The sequence below is a fragment of the Penaeus monodon genome, chromosome 17, assembly GCF_015228065.2.
Source record: "Penaeus monodon isolate SGIC_2016 chromosome 17, NSTDA_Pmon_1, whole genome shotgun sequence".
Taxonomy (NCBI): Eukaryota; Metazoa; Arthropoda; class Malacostraca; order Decapoda; family Penaeidae; genus Penaeus; species Penaeus monodon.
The window spans coordinates 16,742,011-16,759,011 of NC_051402.1; positions in this window are offsets into that span (position 1 = coordinate 16,742,011).

Genomic DNA, 17,001 nt, shown 5'->3' on the forward strand with positions numbered 1-17,001 from the left:
AATAATTGTAGAATAGGAAGACTAATACTGGGAGCAGTCATACTTAAATTAGGAATATTCTCTCGTTAATCAAAACCTTGTGCTTATGTGAGATCTCGGTTTCTTTCGTAACACTTTCCATTCCCTTTTAGCATGATTTGTTAGCTATTGGGAGGTTCTTTCATTAGCTATTTCCCAAATATTGACGATTTTCGCCCAAACATTTTTCATCGGGTCTGAGCCAAATGCCCTGCTTGGCAAGGCATGTGGCTCAGAGCTTCCATGTGGTTTTGGTCATCGAACCATTTCGTAACTGCTGTTGATGTGTGTATTGGGCAGTTGTCCTGCACGAATATAGTTTGTTTCTGGAAAGGGCCAAAGGATAGCAACGTGCTGATGGGCTAAATATTTCTTCAAACAATTCCAAAATATTTGTCTAAACTGAATCTCCCTTCTTTTTCGGCGAGTTCACCAACACCATGCATGAAAATCCACTCCACTTATTATTGGTCACTCCTCGCCGTTTCATAGACATGTCGTTTGTTACACCTGAAAAGTAAATAATGATGGATAACCAGAACATAAAATATGACGCATAAACCTACCTCTTCATCAAAAATTGAACTAAGTCTATGAGCAAACTGAAAAAAAAAAAAAAAAAAAAAAATACACCTGTTATTTCTCATCCAGCAATGGAGCTTCTTGTGCGCTCTCCACATACTGCTAGACGAACTGGAGGCGATGTTAGCAATGCCAATTGTCTGCGATGAATCCCATCTGCATGTAGTCGTTTTGCGGCTTTTTAGCGGGAGCTGTAGGTCTTCATGTGAATTTTAGCTGCCTTGGTGAAGGCGCATCCGCAACGAGGGCGGTCGTTCAGGGTGCCCTTCTCCTCCCACCTTATTCACCTGTATACCATCGAGCGGGAGATAGCCGGCTCTCTGGTTACTTCACTGGGAGAGAAATTGCTTTCCCTCGTCCCTCGCCTCTATTTTCAGATTACCTTGCGTCCATCTTGAAAAAAGTCAGCTTGGCAGCCTCTTTTTCACTTCGGATTTCTCATATGTCATTATGACGTTATATACCCATCGTTCATATTTTCTTTCTTGTTTAGCATATACTAGGATTAGCCGCGAAATGAATATTCAGGAATTTATGAAGATTCATAAAGTGTATCAAATAAACGTTTTCGTTTTTTTCTAGACAGTTCCTTTTTCTACTAAATTTCCGGTTGAAGAAAACAAACGTTTTTAAAAGACTTTTCACACACTGGGAAATGAGTATTTCTATCGTAAACATATTAAGAATATGCATCAAAGTTTTGACATGCACTGACAAATACAAGGGAAATATATGTTGACATACGTATCATATAAAAGTAGAGAGCGAGATTGAATTCCTATTTTATCAGAATGAGCAAGATTTTTCTTTCAGTATATCTGATATAATACTGCACACGTATTGGAAGCAATTAATTTTTTCCCCCTTTTGGAACCACTCACCTAGTAGTTGCTTGAGCTGAAACAAGCAAACATGTATTTTCTCGCTCTGCTGATCGAATGCGACTTCTCAGAGAAACGGAACGATTTACGGACTAATGATTGCGAAAAATATGGTCAGATTTTGGCATAAGATAAAAAGCATTCAGAATAATCAAGAAGAATTATACATATTGTTTATCTACTCATCACCAAATATTGACTTCGCATTTCTATAAAGATTGCACACACACACACACACACACACACACACACACACACACACACACACACACACACACACACACACACACACACACACACACACACACACACACACACACACACACACACAATGAAAATATCTTCATATTCATTGTAACCCTACTGCGGTTTTGCGTTCAGCTAATGTTCTATATTGACAAATTTAATGTAGCATGTTCTTTCTTTCTTAAATCAGTGTTTTAATGTTTGGTTCAAGCGAAAGACACGATCCCTCCACGAGTTCGATCAGCTGTTGCTAGACTACGAAAACCATTTCGAAAGGTATCAGCGAATTCGAAGAATTTAATTTGATACAGCTGCCACGTATATATTTTTAAAGCATTATAGCGTTTTCAAGTTTCAAGAAATATGCAGCTCTAATTGAAACTTGCTGTGTTAAAAGAAAGGGGGAATGCCGCCTCATCTCCATTGGTGTTGCCATTTCGATAAACAAACAATGCCAGGAAATCGCATTTGAAAAATATCCCAAAACAAAGTCAGTGATAGCTTATACTACGTGTTTTGTTATCAGTTGTTTGAAGAAAACGAATATGAAATGGTTCACGTTGTTTCTAAAAATAGAAACTAATACACTTGTTGGGCGTTTGTGTTCTACCAATCTCACTCTTTCTTACAAACAACCAAAGGTTTTCGCCTCATTCATAAAAATACTATTTACTCTATAGTCACATCGATGCTGTTGCCAGATGTAAAAAAGTGGGAGCCAACAAGTGTACTGAAATATAATTCTGCAACTGTACATACATTATATATATATATATATATATATATATATATATATATATAAAATATATATGATATTATATACCATATAACATATATTTTAAAGAATATACTATAAATATATATATATATATATATATATTAATATATTATAATATATATATACAATATATATAATAATAATAATATATTATATATAGTAATATATATATATATATATATATTATAATATTTATATATACAATATAATATATATATAATATATATATATATATATTATATATATATATATATAATAAATATATATATATATTATATATATATATGTATACACACATACAATATATATATAATATATATATATATATATATATATATATATATATATATATATATATATATATATATATAATATATGTATATATTTTATTATAATAAAATATATATATATTATATATTATATATATATATATATATATAATATATAATATAAAATATATATTTTATATATTTTATATTATATATAGTAAGGGGAGGGGGGGTTGAAAATGAAAAAGACTGTGGAGGATGAAGAGAGGGAATCGGGGGATGTTGGGAGAGAAGGAATATTTTCTAATGGTTGGGTAATGTCCTGGGTAATGGTTAAAGGTTACAAAGCAAAATAGATGTGACAGACATCAAAGGTCATATAGCACTGTAGAAAGTTGTAGTAGGGAAAAAGGCAAAGCAGGGTTAGTTGATTAAATGTGCTACAAGTTTTATTGTAGTTCAGGATAATATGGCATCGAAAGGGACAAAGAGGAGTGAGGGTAAAAGGATGAATAATGGTTAAAACAAAAAAAATGTGTTAGACATTAAAGATCATATAGCACTATAAAAAGTATTGTGTCAAAAAGGGTGAAAATGAGTTAAGATTAGGATAAATGGGGCAGAAGAAGGGGATAAAGAAAAGGGGGAAAAGGAAAAGGGGGAGAAAAAAATACATGCAAAATTTCGGGGGGGGTGAGGTTCAGGGTAGGAGTGATTCCCTACATTGGGCCCAGTATCCGTCTCCTAAGCTCTCCCCCCCCCCCGAGCAAGGGCTTGGGGGGATTAACCTAGGTAGGTGCTTTGGAATGAACTTATTTATTACAAAAATAATTCTGCCGCGTCAACATCTAATGTCATTAGATCATAGAAAAAAGGGGGAGAAGAAAGGTTCCAGTGTTGGGGTAATCTGGGGTGATCCCCAACACTGGGTCTAAGGGAATTGGGATATCAAAGGAAAGCCAGGGATCGGTGAATCGGAAAATGGTTAATGGGTAATAGTTAAAACAAATAAATGTGTTAGTTATCAAATTCTCAAAGTACAGTAGCGAGAAGGGTTAGGAATTAGTCAATGATAAGGATAAAGTTAAAGGTTTAAACAGTACTAGAGTATAGTATGATAATAAAAGGGTGAGCTGATGGGGTATATATATGGTAAAAGTTGTTAAAAGGGTAAGGAGTTAAGGGGTAGGACACTTAGATCAAATGGAGGGTATTTATACATATGCGGAAAGAGAATAAGTTATCTAAGGAAAAGGTAGGGGATTCTGAGATTATGTCCAATAATTCGGGAGGTCAGGGAAGTGAGAATAAGTGGGGAGAGGCAGAGGTACAAGTTGCCGTACAGCAGGGATAGGATAGGAGGATATGTGGGACAGAAAGATGAACATTACATGAGGAGCATAGAGGTGGATCAGATTGTGACAAGAGGTAAGAATGTTGAATATGTTAATGCATAAACGGACAAGAGCAGTTTCCCCAGTGTCTGTTCTTATGGAATGATACCGACCAAGGGGGATGGAAGGTTTTATGTTATGTAATCTATTAGTGGTCCTAGAGTATATTGGGGAGAGAAACAGTCCACCCCTCAGGTCCCCTGAGGGTTAATAGCTAATAGTTAAAATCAAAATAAATGTGCGAGACATCTAAGGTAATGTAGCACTATAAGCAGATACAGTAAAGGATAGTGAAAGGTGGCTGAGTTAGTAGTTAGTTGTTGTATGTCAACTATATAGATTAATATTGAAAAGGTTAGAGATGGGTAAAGGAGTTGATGAGTGAATGGGTTAAGGTAGAGTTAGGTAAGGGGATTAGATCAAGTGAAGGATATGTATGCATCTGAGGAAGGAGAAAAGGTTGTCAAAGCAGAGTGAGATTTTGTAACGATGTCTGATAGGTTGGGAGGTCGGTGAAAGAAGGATAGGTGGGGGAAAACAGAGGTATGAGCTGTATCAAAGCATGGACAGGACAACAGACAATTGTGCATGGAACAGTGGTTTGGAAGAGAGGTATGACATAAGGTATTTTCTGATGGATAAGTATAGACGAGACATAAAGGGAGTGTGAAGAAGATGGTAGTTGGGGATTGGTATAGGAGGATGTGTAAGAAAAGTCTCTCGGAGGCAGGTAATGGAGGGTTATAAGAAAAAGGTCAGATCTAGGAGTACGGAAACCACGAATATTCCAATATAGGAGAGCTATACTTTAGTTGATCTATGAGTGATAACGGTGCATGTTGGAAAATTTGAAGGTGAATGAGCTAGGGGGTGAGATAAGGAATGAGAGGGGGAAGGTGGTTTTGTATCAGGAGGTGGAGGATCTGGCGAAGGGCATAGTTGTGACATAAGGGATTCACATGTGTATTCAAGAGGGAGTGGAAGGGATAGAGGGGATGGAGGGAAGGTTGATGTAGGTGGAGCTGGAGCTAGGGGGAATGGGCTGTGTTGGGAGGAAGGAGGAGGAAGGGGTGTAGGGGGAATACGAGTAGGAGGATGTATATCGGTAGTCACTTTGAGTGTAGAGGGAGTGGGAATTGTGGAATTTGAGGGTGGATGAGGGGTTTCGGTGTCAGTTTCGAACTTGAGTAGATAATTTTGAATATTTTCAAGATTTTCTGTAAAGTTGGTTGGGGAGTTTTGTGATATAATTTTTTTCTTATGAGGGGAGGTGGAGGAGAGGGGACTGGTGTTTGAGGAGTTGACACAAAGGTAGGTGGAGATGTGTGTGTGGTAGAAGGGGTGGAACATTTTGTCTGCTGCTGGTATTGCAGGGAGGGAGATGGGAAGGTGTTGGGCTGCAGTAGAGACTGGAGTGTCTGGATTCAGAATTGCAAAAGAATTTGACTGGGAAGGTACGAGGTACAAGTGGGGAAGCAAGATGTAGAAGGGATAGGTATAGGGGAGGGTGTAGGAGGGAGGGAGGGAGGGAGGGGAAGGGGCAAAGCAGGCAACATTACTGGAATAGGGAGCAAGAGAAAAACCTCATTGACATGCTTCCTGTCTGGCTTCACGTACAGTGAATCGAAGTCTGAATCTGAGAACTGCCACCTCAGACTTAAATTTCTAGGTGGGGCAGCCCCTATAAAATACATTATAGGGGCTGCCACAGTTGTCACATGTGCATGACTGTGGAGAGCAGTCTAAGTATGATCAGGTTGGGCAGAGGGCATCTGGCTGTGGAATGGCAATGTTTGGCAGGATGTTCTAAATACCAACAATTTTGGCACTGATGGGGGAGGAGGTTGATATAGTCAGACAGGGATTCTCCACCAATGTAAATATTAAAGGGAAGGTCATGTCTATGGAAAGTAATTTTGGCAATGTTAGTGTTTTTTTTTCGATGACCTTTAGGAAGAATGGAGTAGCACTTTACTGATATTGCATCATAGACCGAGAGGCAGGCAAGTAAGTCTTCTGCATAATCTGACCAATTTTTTGTTATATATAAGGTAGTCTGCTGGGGAGATAGAGACGGTTCCGGTGCAATTATCGAAGGTTGGATGAGGTTCTGCAGGAATGGGGTTACCAGAGAGATCAGTTTAGAGTTGTTAATGCTATAACTTGGTTTTCAGATGTTATTGTGATGAGACGGAATGGTCGGATCGGCTACACAGGGAGAGACTGCCAACTTGCTTTTGGAGACCTTGCTGGAAGAGAAGTATTGTCAGAGTCGGGAACTGTGGGAGGGATCACGAAAAATCGGTCCCATTTGGCTGGGCTAGAGTATTTAAGATATCTGTAGAGATGGTGGTAGAAGTACAGGTTTGGTAGAAGAGGGAGTAGTGTTGAGGGAAGTAGTATTATGGAGATATGGGCAATAAGGCTGTAAAGTTGTGATAAGGGAGGATGGGGTAGTTGAAGATTGTGAAGGTAGAGGTGATGAAGTTGAGCATGCTGGGAGAGTAGTAGTTGGTGTTTGGAGCCGTGGTCAAAAGAGAGCCTGGGTTCAGGGAATCGGAAAAGTTTGAATTGGTGGGGCTATTTGATGAAGGGGCAAGCCTCATTGCCCCTAATAAGGATATAACATTATTGGTCATGGTAAACCTGGAGTCTGTTGGGGAGAGAAACCGTCCACTCCTCAGGATCCCCTTGAGAGGCAAAGGCTAGACAACTAAAATAGGAGAATAATGTGCCCATGGCTCCCTAAGGCCGTTCACGACTGGCACAAAGTCAGCCTTTCATCCTTTCAACACAGCTCTCACACCTTAGGAATGGTTAATGGTTAATGGTTAAAAGCAAAATAAATGTGCTAGACATCTAAGGTCATGTAGCACTATAGATAATGTTAGGGAAGGGTGGTTGAGTTAGTGATTAGTTGTCTAAGCTGGGCAAAGGAGTTGGTGAGTGAAAGGGTTAGAGTCGGGTGTGGTAAGGAGTTAGATTAAATGAAGGATATGTATGCGTTTGAGGAAAGAGAATAGGTTGTTGAAGCAGAAAGTGTGGGATTCTGTAAGGATGTCTGATAGGTTGGGAGGTCGGTGAAGGGAGGATAGGTGGGGGAAAGCAAAGGTATGGGTTGTTTCAAAACATGGGCATGCCAGTAGGATGTGTGGGATTGAAAGAGGAACATTACATAAGGAACATAAGGGTGGATCAGATTGTGACATCAGATAGGAGTGTGTTAGACGGGTTAATAGTTGATGGTTAAAAGCAAGATAAATGTGGTAGACATCTAAGGTCATGTAGCACTATAGTTAATGTTAGGGAAGGGTGGTTGAGTTAGTGATTAGTTGTCTAAGCTGGGCAAAGGAATTGGTGAGTGAAAGGGTTAGAGTCGGACGTGGTAAGGAGTTAGATTAGATGAAGGATATGTATGCGTTTGAGGAAAGAGAATAGGTTGTTGAAACAGAAAGTGTGGGATTCTGTAAGGATGTCTGATAGGTTGGGAGGTCGGTGAAGGGAGGATAGGTGGGGGAAAGCAGAGGTAAGTATGGACGAGACAATGATAATTGGGGATTGGTATTGGAGGATGTGTAAGAAAGGTCTCTTGAAGGCATACAATAGATGGGTTATAAGAGGAAAGGATATGACAAAGGTCAGGTCTGTGGGAGCAGAAACCGCGAATATTCCAATGAAGGATAGTTATACTTTAGTGATATAGATTGTAGTACGTTTTGGAGATTTTGAGGGGGAAGCAGCTAGAGGGTGGGATAAGGACCAAGAGGTCTGAGATGGGAGAGGTGTGGGAGTTGGTGTTCTACTAGGAGGGGTATTAGGAGACAGAGGGTCTGTGGAAGGGGATATTTGTGACATAAGGGATTCACGTGTGTATCAAGGAGGGAATGGAAGGGATAGAGGGGATGGTGGGAGGGTTACATAAGGGATTCACGTGTGTATCCAGGAGGGAATGGAAGGGATAGAGGGGATGGTGGGAGGGTTAATGTGGGCGGGGTTGGGGTCGGGGGGGATGGGCTGTGTTGGGAGGGGTTAGGAGGATAGGGTGTAGGGGGATATCGTTAGGAGGAGGATGGATATCAGCAGTTACTTGGAGTGTGAAAGGAGCAGGAGTTGTAAGATTTGGAGGTTGAGTGTCAGTTTTCATTAAGTAATCTTGAATATTTTCAATAGTTTCTTCTCAGGAGTTGGTTGGGGAGTTTTGGGGGATAGAGGATTTCTTGTGAGGGGGGGAAGAGAGGATTGGTGTCTCAAGCGTAGGGGCAAAGGAAGGTGGTGTTGTTTGTGTGGTAGGGGAAGAGGGGGTGGAACATTTGTTCTGTCTGTTACGGGTAGTGGTGATGGAGTATCTGTAGTAGAGATTGGAGTGTCTGGGTTTAGGATGGCAAAAGAGTTTGACTGGGGAAGGTAGGAGGTAGAAGAGGGGGAGTTAGATGTAGGGGGGGTGGGTTTAGGAGAATTGGTAGAATGAGCAGTATTACTGGAGTAAGGAGTAAGAGAGAAACCACGTCGACGTGCTTCTTGTCTGGCTTCACGTAGTGTGAGTCCAAGTTTGAATCTGAGAGTTGCTACCTCAGACTCAAATTTGTAGGTGGGACAGCCCCTATAAAATACATTATGGGGGCCGCCACAGTTGGCACATGTGCGTGATTGTGCAGAGCAGTTAGATCGGGTATGGCCAGGTTGGGCACATAGTGGGCATCTGGCTGTGGAACGGCAATGTTTGGCTGGGTGTCCTAGACGCCAACAATTTTGGCACTGACGTGGAGGAGGTTGGTATGGATGAACAGGGAGGGATTCTCCTCCTATGTAGACGTTAAAGGGAAGGTCATGTCTACGGAAGGTAACTTTGGCTATGTTAGTGGGTTTCTTTCGATGACCTCTGGGAGGAATGGAGTAGCATTGCACTGATGTTGCATCATAGTCTGTGAGACAGGCAAGTAGGTCTTCTCCACAGTCTGAGCAATCTTTGTCATAGACTGGGCAATTTGCTGGGGAGATTGAAACTGTTACGGTGCAAGTATTGAGGGTTGGATGGGGTTCTGCAAGGATGGGGTTACCATATAGGTCAGTTTTGTTAATGCTATAGCTTGGTTTTCGGATGTTACTGTGACAAGACGGGAGCGGTCGGGTCGGCTACGGAAAGAGACTTTGCCTACTTGTTTTTGGAGACATTGTTGGAAGAGAAGGGTGTTGACAGAGTAGGGAGCTGTGGGAGGGATCACGAAAAATCGGTCCCATTTGGCTGCGCTAAAGAGAGTATTCAAGATTGTTGTAGAGATAGGGGTAGTCGAAGGGCGGGGGCGTGACGAAGATGGAGTAGTGTTCAGGGAGGTAGTGTTATGGGGAGGTGGGCAATAAGGCTGTAAGGTATTAATAAGGGAGGATGGGGTGGTTGATGTTGGAGGTTGTGGGGATAGAGGTGTTGAAGTTGAGTATGCTGGGAGAGTGGAAATGTTCCTTAAGGGTTGATTGTTGGCTACTGTACTAGTAGGCATTGATGAGGGGGTAGTTATTGCAGTGTTCGGAGCCGTGGTCAAAGGAGAGCCTGGGGTCAGGGAATCGGGTGGGTTTACATTGTTGGGGCTATTTGATAAAGGGGCAAGCCTCATTGCCCCTAATAGTGGGGATATGTTTTCATCACTGGCCATGGTAAGCCTGGGTTATGTTGGGGATAAAAACAGTCCACTCCTCAGGGTCCCCTTGAGGGGTAAGGGCTAGGTAACTAAATCAGGGGAATATCGTGCCCATGGCTCCCTCAGGCCGTGCAGGACTGGCACAGTCAGCCTTTCATCCTTTCAGCAGGGCTCTCACACCTTAGGAGGTGGATAGCAGAAGGGTTTGCTGAAGGGACAGAAACGAAAAGTGGGAAGGAAAAAAAAAAAAAAAAAAAACATGCAAAATTAGTTGAGTCGAGGGCTGAGTCCCAAGGTTGGGGAGTTCCCCATCATTGGGTCCCAGTCTCTGCCTCCTAAGCCCCCCCACGACAACAACGGGCAAGGGATTGGGGGGGCCCAAGGTTGGGGAATTCCCCATCATTGGGTCCCAGTCTCCGCCTCCTAAGCCCCCCCCGACAACAACGGGCAAGGGATTGGGGGGGTCACACCTTAGGAAGTGGATAGAAGAAGGGGTTGGGGAAGGGACGAAAACAAAAAAAGCAGGAGGGGAAAAAAGATCATGCAAAATTAGTTGAGTCGTGGGCAGAGTCCCAAGGCAGGGGAATTCCCCAGCATTAGGTCCATGTCTTTGCCTCCTAAGCTCCGCTCCCACAATGGGCAAGGGATTGGGGAATGCCGTGCTCATGGCTTCCCGAGACCATTCAGGACTGACCCAAAGCCAGCCTTTTTCTTTCAACATGGCTCTTATATCTTAGGTTAATGGTTAATGGTTAAAAGCAAGAGAAATGTGCTAGACATCTAAGGTCATGTAGCACTATAGTTAATGTTAGGGGAGGGTGGTTGAGTTAGTGATTAGTTGTCTAAGCTGGGCAAAGGAATTGGTGAGTGAAAGGGTTAGGGTCGGGTGTGGTAAGGAGTTAGATTAGATGAAGGATATGTATGCGTTTGAGGAAAGAGAAGAGGTTGTTGAAGCAGAAAGTATGGGATTTTGTAAGGATGTCTGATAGGTTGGGAGGTCGGTGAAGGGAGGATAGGTGGGGGGAAAGCAGAGGTACTGGTTGTTTCAAAACGTGGGCACGACAATAGGATGTGTGGGATTGAAAGGGGAACATTACATTAGGAACATAAGGGTGGATCAGATTGTGACATCAGATAGGAGTGTGTTAGACGGGTGTGGCCAATGCGTAATTGGGCGAGAGCGGTCTCCCAACGTCTGTTCCGATGAAATGGAGTTGACCAGGAGGAGATTGATAGTTTTACAGAATGTAATTTATTAGTGTGGAGGCTTGACCAAAAAGATTGCCATCGATTATACAAGAAGGTCTTAAAGTGTGGGTAATAATCCGTGGCTGGGATACGTGAGAAGCATGGTTGGTATGATGTGGACATAGAGGCGTGGCGTGCTAGTGTATCTGCCTGTTCATTGCCGGGGATTCCAACATGGCTGGGCACCCAGCAAATTTTGATTGTTTTATGGCGTGTGGACAGGTAGAAAAACCAGTTCTGGATCTTACAAACAAGAAGGTTGGTGGTGTGTATTGACTTTATGAGAGTTAATGAGTTACAGGAGTCAGTAAAAATTGTAAAAGAGGAAGAGGAGAGTGAGTATATGTGTTTTAGAGCAAAAAGGAGTGCATACAGTTCTGTAGTAAGGACACTAGATTCAGGAGGAAGGGAGTATTTGAAAGTACGAGTTGGGAAGATTACTGCAAAACCAGCACCGGAGGTGGATTTGGAGCCATCAGTATATACGTGAATACTAGAGGAATGAGTGGAGACATGGTCAAGGAAATGTGTGAGAAGGACAGTAGGAGGGATATTTGATTTTGGTGGGTCGGGGAAAACAGAAGAGCAAATATGGGGGTGAGGTATAAGCCATGGAGAGACGGAATGGACAGAGAACGGGAGAGGTTGGAGATGGGGGAAAGGGGAATGGGATAGGAGGGTATCCATGCGAGTGGAGAAAGGAGTAGGTAATCGTGGAGATGAAGCTAAGGTAAGAAGTAGGGGTTGTGGGATAGTTAGTTTAGTGAGGGAAAATTGGTGGAATCGAACATAGCATCGGAGAGAGAGAAGGGCACGACGTCGAGATAGAGATGGTATGCCTGATTCAGTGTACAGGCTCTCAACTGGGGAGGAGCGAAAGGCGCCTAGTGCTAAGCGAAGACCACAGTGATGGATTGTATCAAGATGGGCAAGGAGAGAAGTTGAGGCAGAGGAGTAGATATGGCATCCATAATCAAGAGTGGAGAGGATCAAAGTAACATGAAGATGAAGGAGAGTTTTGCGATCTGAGCCCCATGATATATGGGATAGAGCTTTTAAGATTCGAAGACGGCGGAGAGCTTTTTCTTTAATATGTAGAATATGGTCTCGCCAGGACAGTTTGGAGTCAAAAATGACACCTAGGAATTTGCCAGAGGAACGGCATTGGAGTGGAGTGCCATATAAGAAGAGTGGGGGTAGGGGACCTACACGTGAGCGAGAGAAAAGGATGGAGAAAGATTTAGAGGTAGAAAAGCGGAAGCCATGGTTTGTGGCCCAGGAAGATACTGATGAGATTGCAGATTGAAGAAATTGGTAGAGATTGGTATGGATGTGTCAGAGGCATAGAAGGTTAAATCATCAACATATAGTGATGACCGGGCTCCTGGTGGTAAAACTGAGACAATATCATTAACAGCAAGAAGGAATAAAGTGGTACTGAGCACACTGCCTTGTGGGACACCTTCGATTTGGGGAAAGAAAAGATGATGTGGCAGAGGCGATTTTGACCTGGAAAGTGCGTTGGGAGAGGAAGGACTTTATGAAGACACCCATGTTTCCACATATGCCTAGAGAGGACAATTGTTGGAGAATAAGGTACCGCCATGTCGTATCATATGCTTTTTCTAGATAAAAAAAAATAGCTAGTACGGATTCATGGCGTGCAAATGCAGATGTAATATATGTCTCAAAATGAGCAAGGGGGTCAGCCGTGCTTCTGGCACGGCGAAAACCGAATTGGGAAGGAGAGAGAAGATTGTGAGATTCAAGATACCACATTAAGCGGAAGTTCACCATTCGCTCTAATAGTTTGCACAAGCAGCTAGTTAGTGCGATGGGGCGATAGTCTTGAGGAAGGGTACCCGATTTATTGGGTTTCAGGAAGGGAAGGATAAGAGCTTCTCGCCAATTAGAAGGGAAATTTCCTGATGTCCATATGTGGTTGTAAATTTTTAATAGGAAGGATAAGGAGGAAGATGGGAGTTGCCGGAGCATACGGTAGTGAATACCGTCAGGGCCTTCATGAGTGTTACGGCACGATTGTAGGGCAGTAATGAGTTCAGATGAAGAAAATGGGGCATTATAGGACTCATCAGAGGATGGGGTGAAGGTAATGGGGGTACGTTCTCTGGTGGTATTAATAGAAGAGAAGTGTGGAGAAAGGTGAGAACCACTACTGACCTGGCTGAAATAATCACCCAGTTCATTAGCGACTTGGAGAGGATCAGAAATGAGGGTATTTCGAATATGGAGGACAGGGGCAGGATGGGGGGGATGTTTGCCTGATAGTTTATGAATTCGTCGCCAAACATTTGAGATAGATGTAGAGGATGTAATTGATGAAACATAATTTCGCCAGCTATTTGTTTTACTATTCCGGATTGTACAACGGAGATAGGCAGATGCTCTTTTAAAGGAGATAAGGGCTGATAGTTGATTTGGAGTACCTCTCTTGTAGCGGTAACTGTTTCAGGCTGCACGTTTTAAGCGAAGTGCTTTAGTGCAATCAGAATTCCACCATGGAACACATTTGGAGGTATATGGTCTTGAGGTTCGAGGGATAGCTGTATGTGCAGCTCTTAAGACTGTATTTGTGAAATACTGTATCATTTCTGAAATGGAGGTGAGGGAGGATGGAGGGGTATGAATAGCAGAGAGTGAAGTGAAAGTATGCCAGTCGGCTCTATCAAAGCACCAGCGTGGGGAGTTAGGGAGTGGTACGTATGAAGTAGGAGAAAGGAGAACTGGAAAGTGGTCACTATAGGGAAAGTGGTCTAAGACTGACCAGTGGAAATCTAAATGAAGAGAAGGGGAGCATAGAGAGAGGTCAATGCATGAAAAAGATTGCGTGCGTGTATCAAAGTGTGTGGGGCGATCTGAATTTAGAATAGTAAGGTCAGCTGTGGAGAGGAAGCGCTCTAGAGATCGGCCTCGGGAGTTTGTGATAGAATCACCCCATAGAGTGTGGCGGCAGTTAAAGTCACCAACTATGAGGAAAGGTGGTTGAAGTTGGGAAATTAGATTTTCAAAAGTAACAAAGTCAATGGGGTGGGAAGGGGAGAAGTAGACTGAAATCACTGTGATCCAACGATGAAGGAAGATACGGATAACTGTGCAAGGGACATTGGTTTGAAAGGGAGGTGTGACATAAGGTGTTTTCTGATTGATAAGTATGGATGAGACAAATGGTTAATGGTTAATGGTTAAAAGCAAGATAAATGTGCTAGACATCTAAGGTCATGTAGCACTATAGTTAATGTTAGGGAAGGGTGGTTGAGTTAGTGATTAGTTGTCTAAGCTGGGCAAAGGAATTGGTGAGTGAAAGGGTTAGGGTCGGGTATGGTAAGGAGTTAGATTAGATGAAGAATATGTATGCGTTTGAGGAAAGAGAATAGGTTGTTGAAGCAAAAAGTATGGGATTCTGTAAGGATGTCTGATAGGTTGTGAGGTCGGTGAAGGGGGGATAGGTGGGGGAAAGCAGAGGTACGAGTTGTTTCAAAACGTGGGCACGGCAGTAGGATGTGTGGGATTGGAGTGTCTGGTGGTGTGTATTGACTTTATGAGAGTTAATGAGTTACATAAGGGATTCACGTGCGTAAGGAGGGAGTGGAAGGGATAGAGGGGATGGTGGGAGGGTTAATGTGGGCGGGGTTGGGGTCGGGGGGGATGGGCTGTGTTGGGAGGGGGTAGGAGGATAGGGTGTAGGGGGATATCGTTAGGAGGAGGATGGATATCAGCAGTTACTTGGAGTGTGGAAGGAGCAGGAGTTGTAAGATTTGGAGGTTGAGTGTCAGTTTTCATTAGGTAATCTTGAATATTTTCAGTGGTTTCTTCTTCTGAGTTGGTTGGGGAGTTTTGGGGGATAAAGGATTTCTTGTGAGGGGGGGGAGAGAGGACTGGTGTCTCAAGCATAGGAGCAAAGGAAGGTGGAGGTGATTGTGTGGTAGGGGAAGAGGGGGTGGAACGTTTGTTCTGTCTGTTACGGGTAGTGCGAGGAGGGAGAGAGGGGAAGGTGTTGGGATAGTAGTGGTGATTGAAGTATCTGTAGTAGAGATTGGAGTGTCTGGATTTAGGATGGCAAAAGAGTTTGACTGGGGAAGGTAGGAGGTAGAAGAGGGGGGGTTAGATGTAGGAGGGGTGGGTTTAGGAGAATTGGTAGAATGAGCAGTATTACTGGAGTAAGGAGTAAGGGAGAAACCACATTGACGTGCTTCTTGTCTGGCTTCGCGTAGTGTGAGTCCAAGTTTGAATCTGAGAGTTGCTACCTCACTCAAATTTATAGGTGGGACAACCCCTATAAAATACATTATGGGGGCCGCCACAGTTGGCACATGTGCGTGATTGTGCAGGGCAGTTAGATCGGGTATGGCCAGGTTGGGCACATAGTGGGCATCTGGCTGTGGAATGGCAATGTTTGGCTGGGTGTCCTAGACGCCAACAATTTTGGAAGGTAATTTTGGCTATGTTAGTGGGTTTCTTTCGATGACCTCTGGGGGGAATGGAGTAGCATTGTACTGATGTTGCATCATAGTCTGTGAGACAGGCAAGTAGATCTTCTCCACAATCTGACCAATCTTTGTCATAGATTGGGCAATTTGCTGGGGAGATTGAAACTGTTCCGGTGCAAGTATTGAGGGTTGGATGGGGTTCTGCAAGGATGGGGTTACCATATAGGTCTGTTAGTTTTGTTAATGCTATAGCTTGGTTTTCGGATGTTACTGTGACAAGACGGGAGCGGTTGGGTCAGCTACGGAAAGACTTTACCTACTTGTTTTTGGAGACATTGTTGGAAGAGAAGAGTGTTGTCAGAGTAGGGAGCTGTGGGAGGGATCACGAAAAATCGGTCCCATTTGGCTGTGCTGAAGAGGGTATTCAAAATTGTTGTAGAGATAGGGGTAGTCGAAGGGCGGGGGCGTGACGAAGATGGAGTAGTGTTAAGGGAGGTAGTGTTATGGGTTAATGGTTAATGGTTAAAAGCAAGATAAATGTGCTAGACATCTAAGGTCATGTAGCACTATAGTTAATGTTAGGGAAGGGTGGTCGAGTTAGTGATTAGTTGTCTAAGCTGGGCAAAGGAGTTGGTGAGTGAAAGGGTTAGGGTCGGGTATGGTAAGGAGTTAGATTAGATGAAGAATATGTATGCGTTTGAGGAAAGAGAATAGGTTGTTGAAGCAAAGAGTGTGGGATTCTGTAAGGATGTCTGATAGGTTGGGAGGTCAGTGAAGGGGGGATAGGTGGGGGAAAGCAGAGGTACGAGTTGTTTCAAAACGTGGGCACAGCAGTAGGATGTGTGGGATTGGAGTGCCTGGTGGTGTGTAATGACTAGGGCTGTGACATTATGCTTTTGGCATAAAGCATATTCTTTTAGCATATTTCATTTTAAAGAATATGCTTTTCATAGGCCATTTTAAAAGAATATGCTTTTTATTAATAAAATATGCTTTTTATGTAAACTCTATTCTTTTTACTAAAAATCTATACTTTTATACGCCAGATGAGTAAATTCAGTGTGTGTGTGTGTGTGTGTTTTACTATAATCATTATAACTAGTCATATAATTATCTTACTATCATTAACTTGTGTTTAGTTATTATACTCCTATGAAACTTGTATTATTCTGGTCACAGCCAATCATCGCGAGTTGCTCGGTCCGCCCAATCAGAGCTTCCTGTGATCCGTTAGGACCGCATTTGTATGAGGAGGGGCCACAAGTGACTTGAATATCATAATTGCTTCGCGCTCACGGACCTGCTTCGCGCTCACGGACTCTGCTTCACAGAAGGGGTCACCGTGAGCCTTGATATGGCCCACTAACTCTCACCACATCAGAACAGAATGCCGAAGGTGGAGGAGCGCAACTGGCCAAAATTGCTCACGGGTGCGGAGATTTTACAGAAATTGATGGGAATGCAATGCAAAAATTTTTTTACTACAAAGGTCGTGAACATGTTT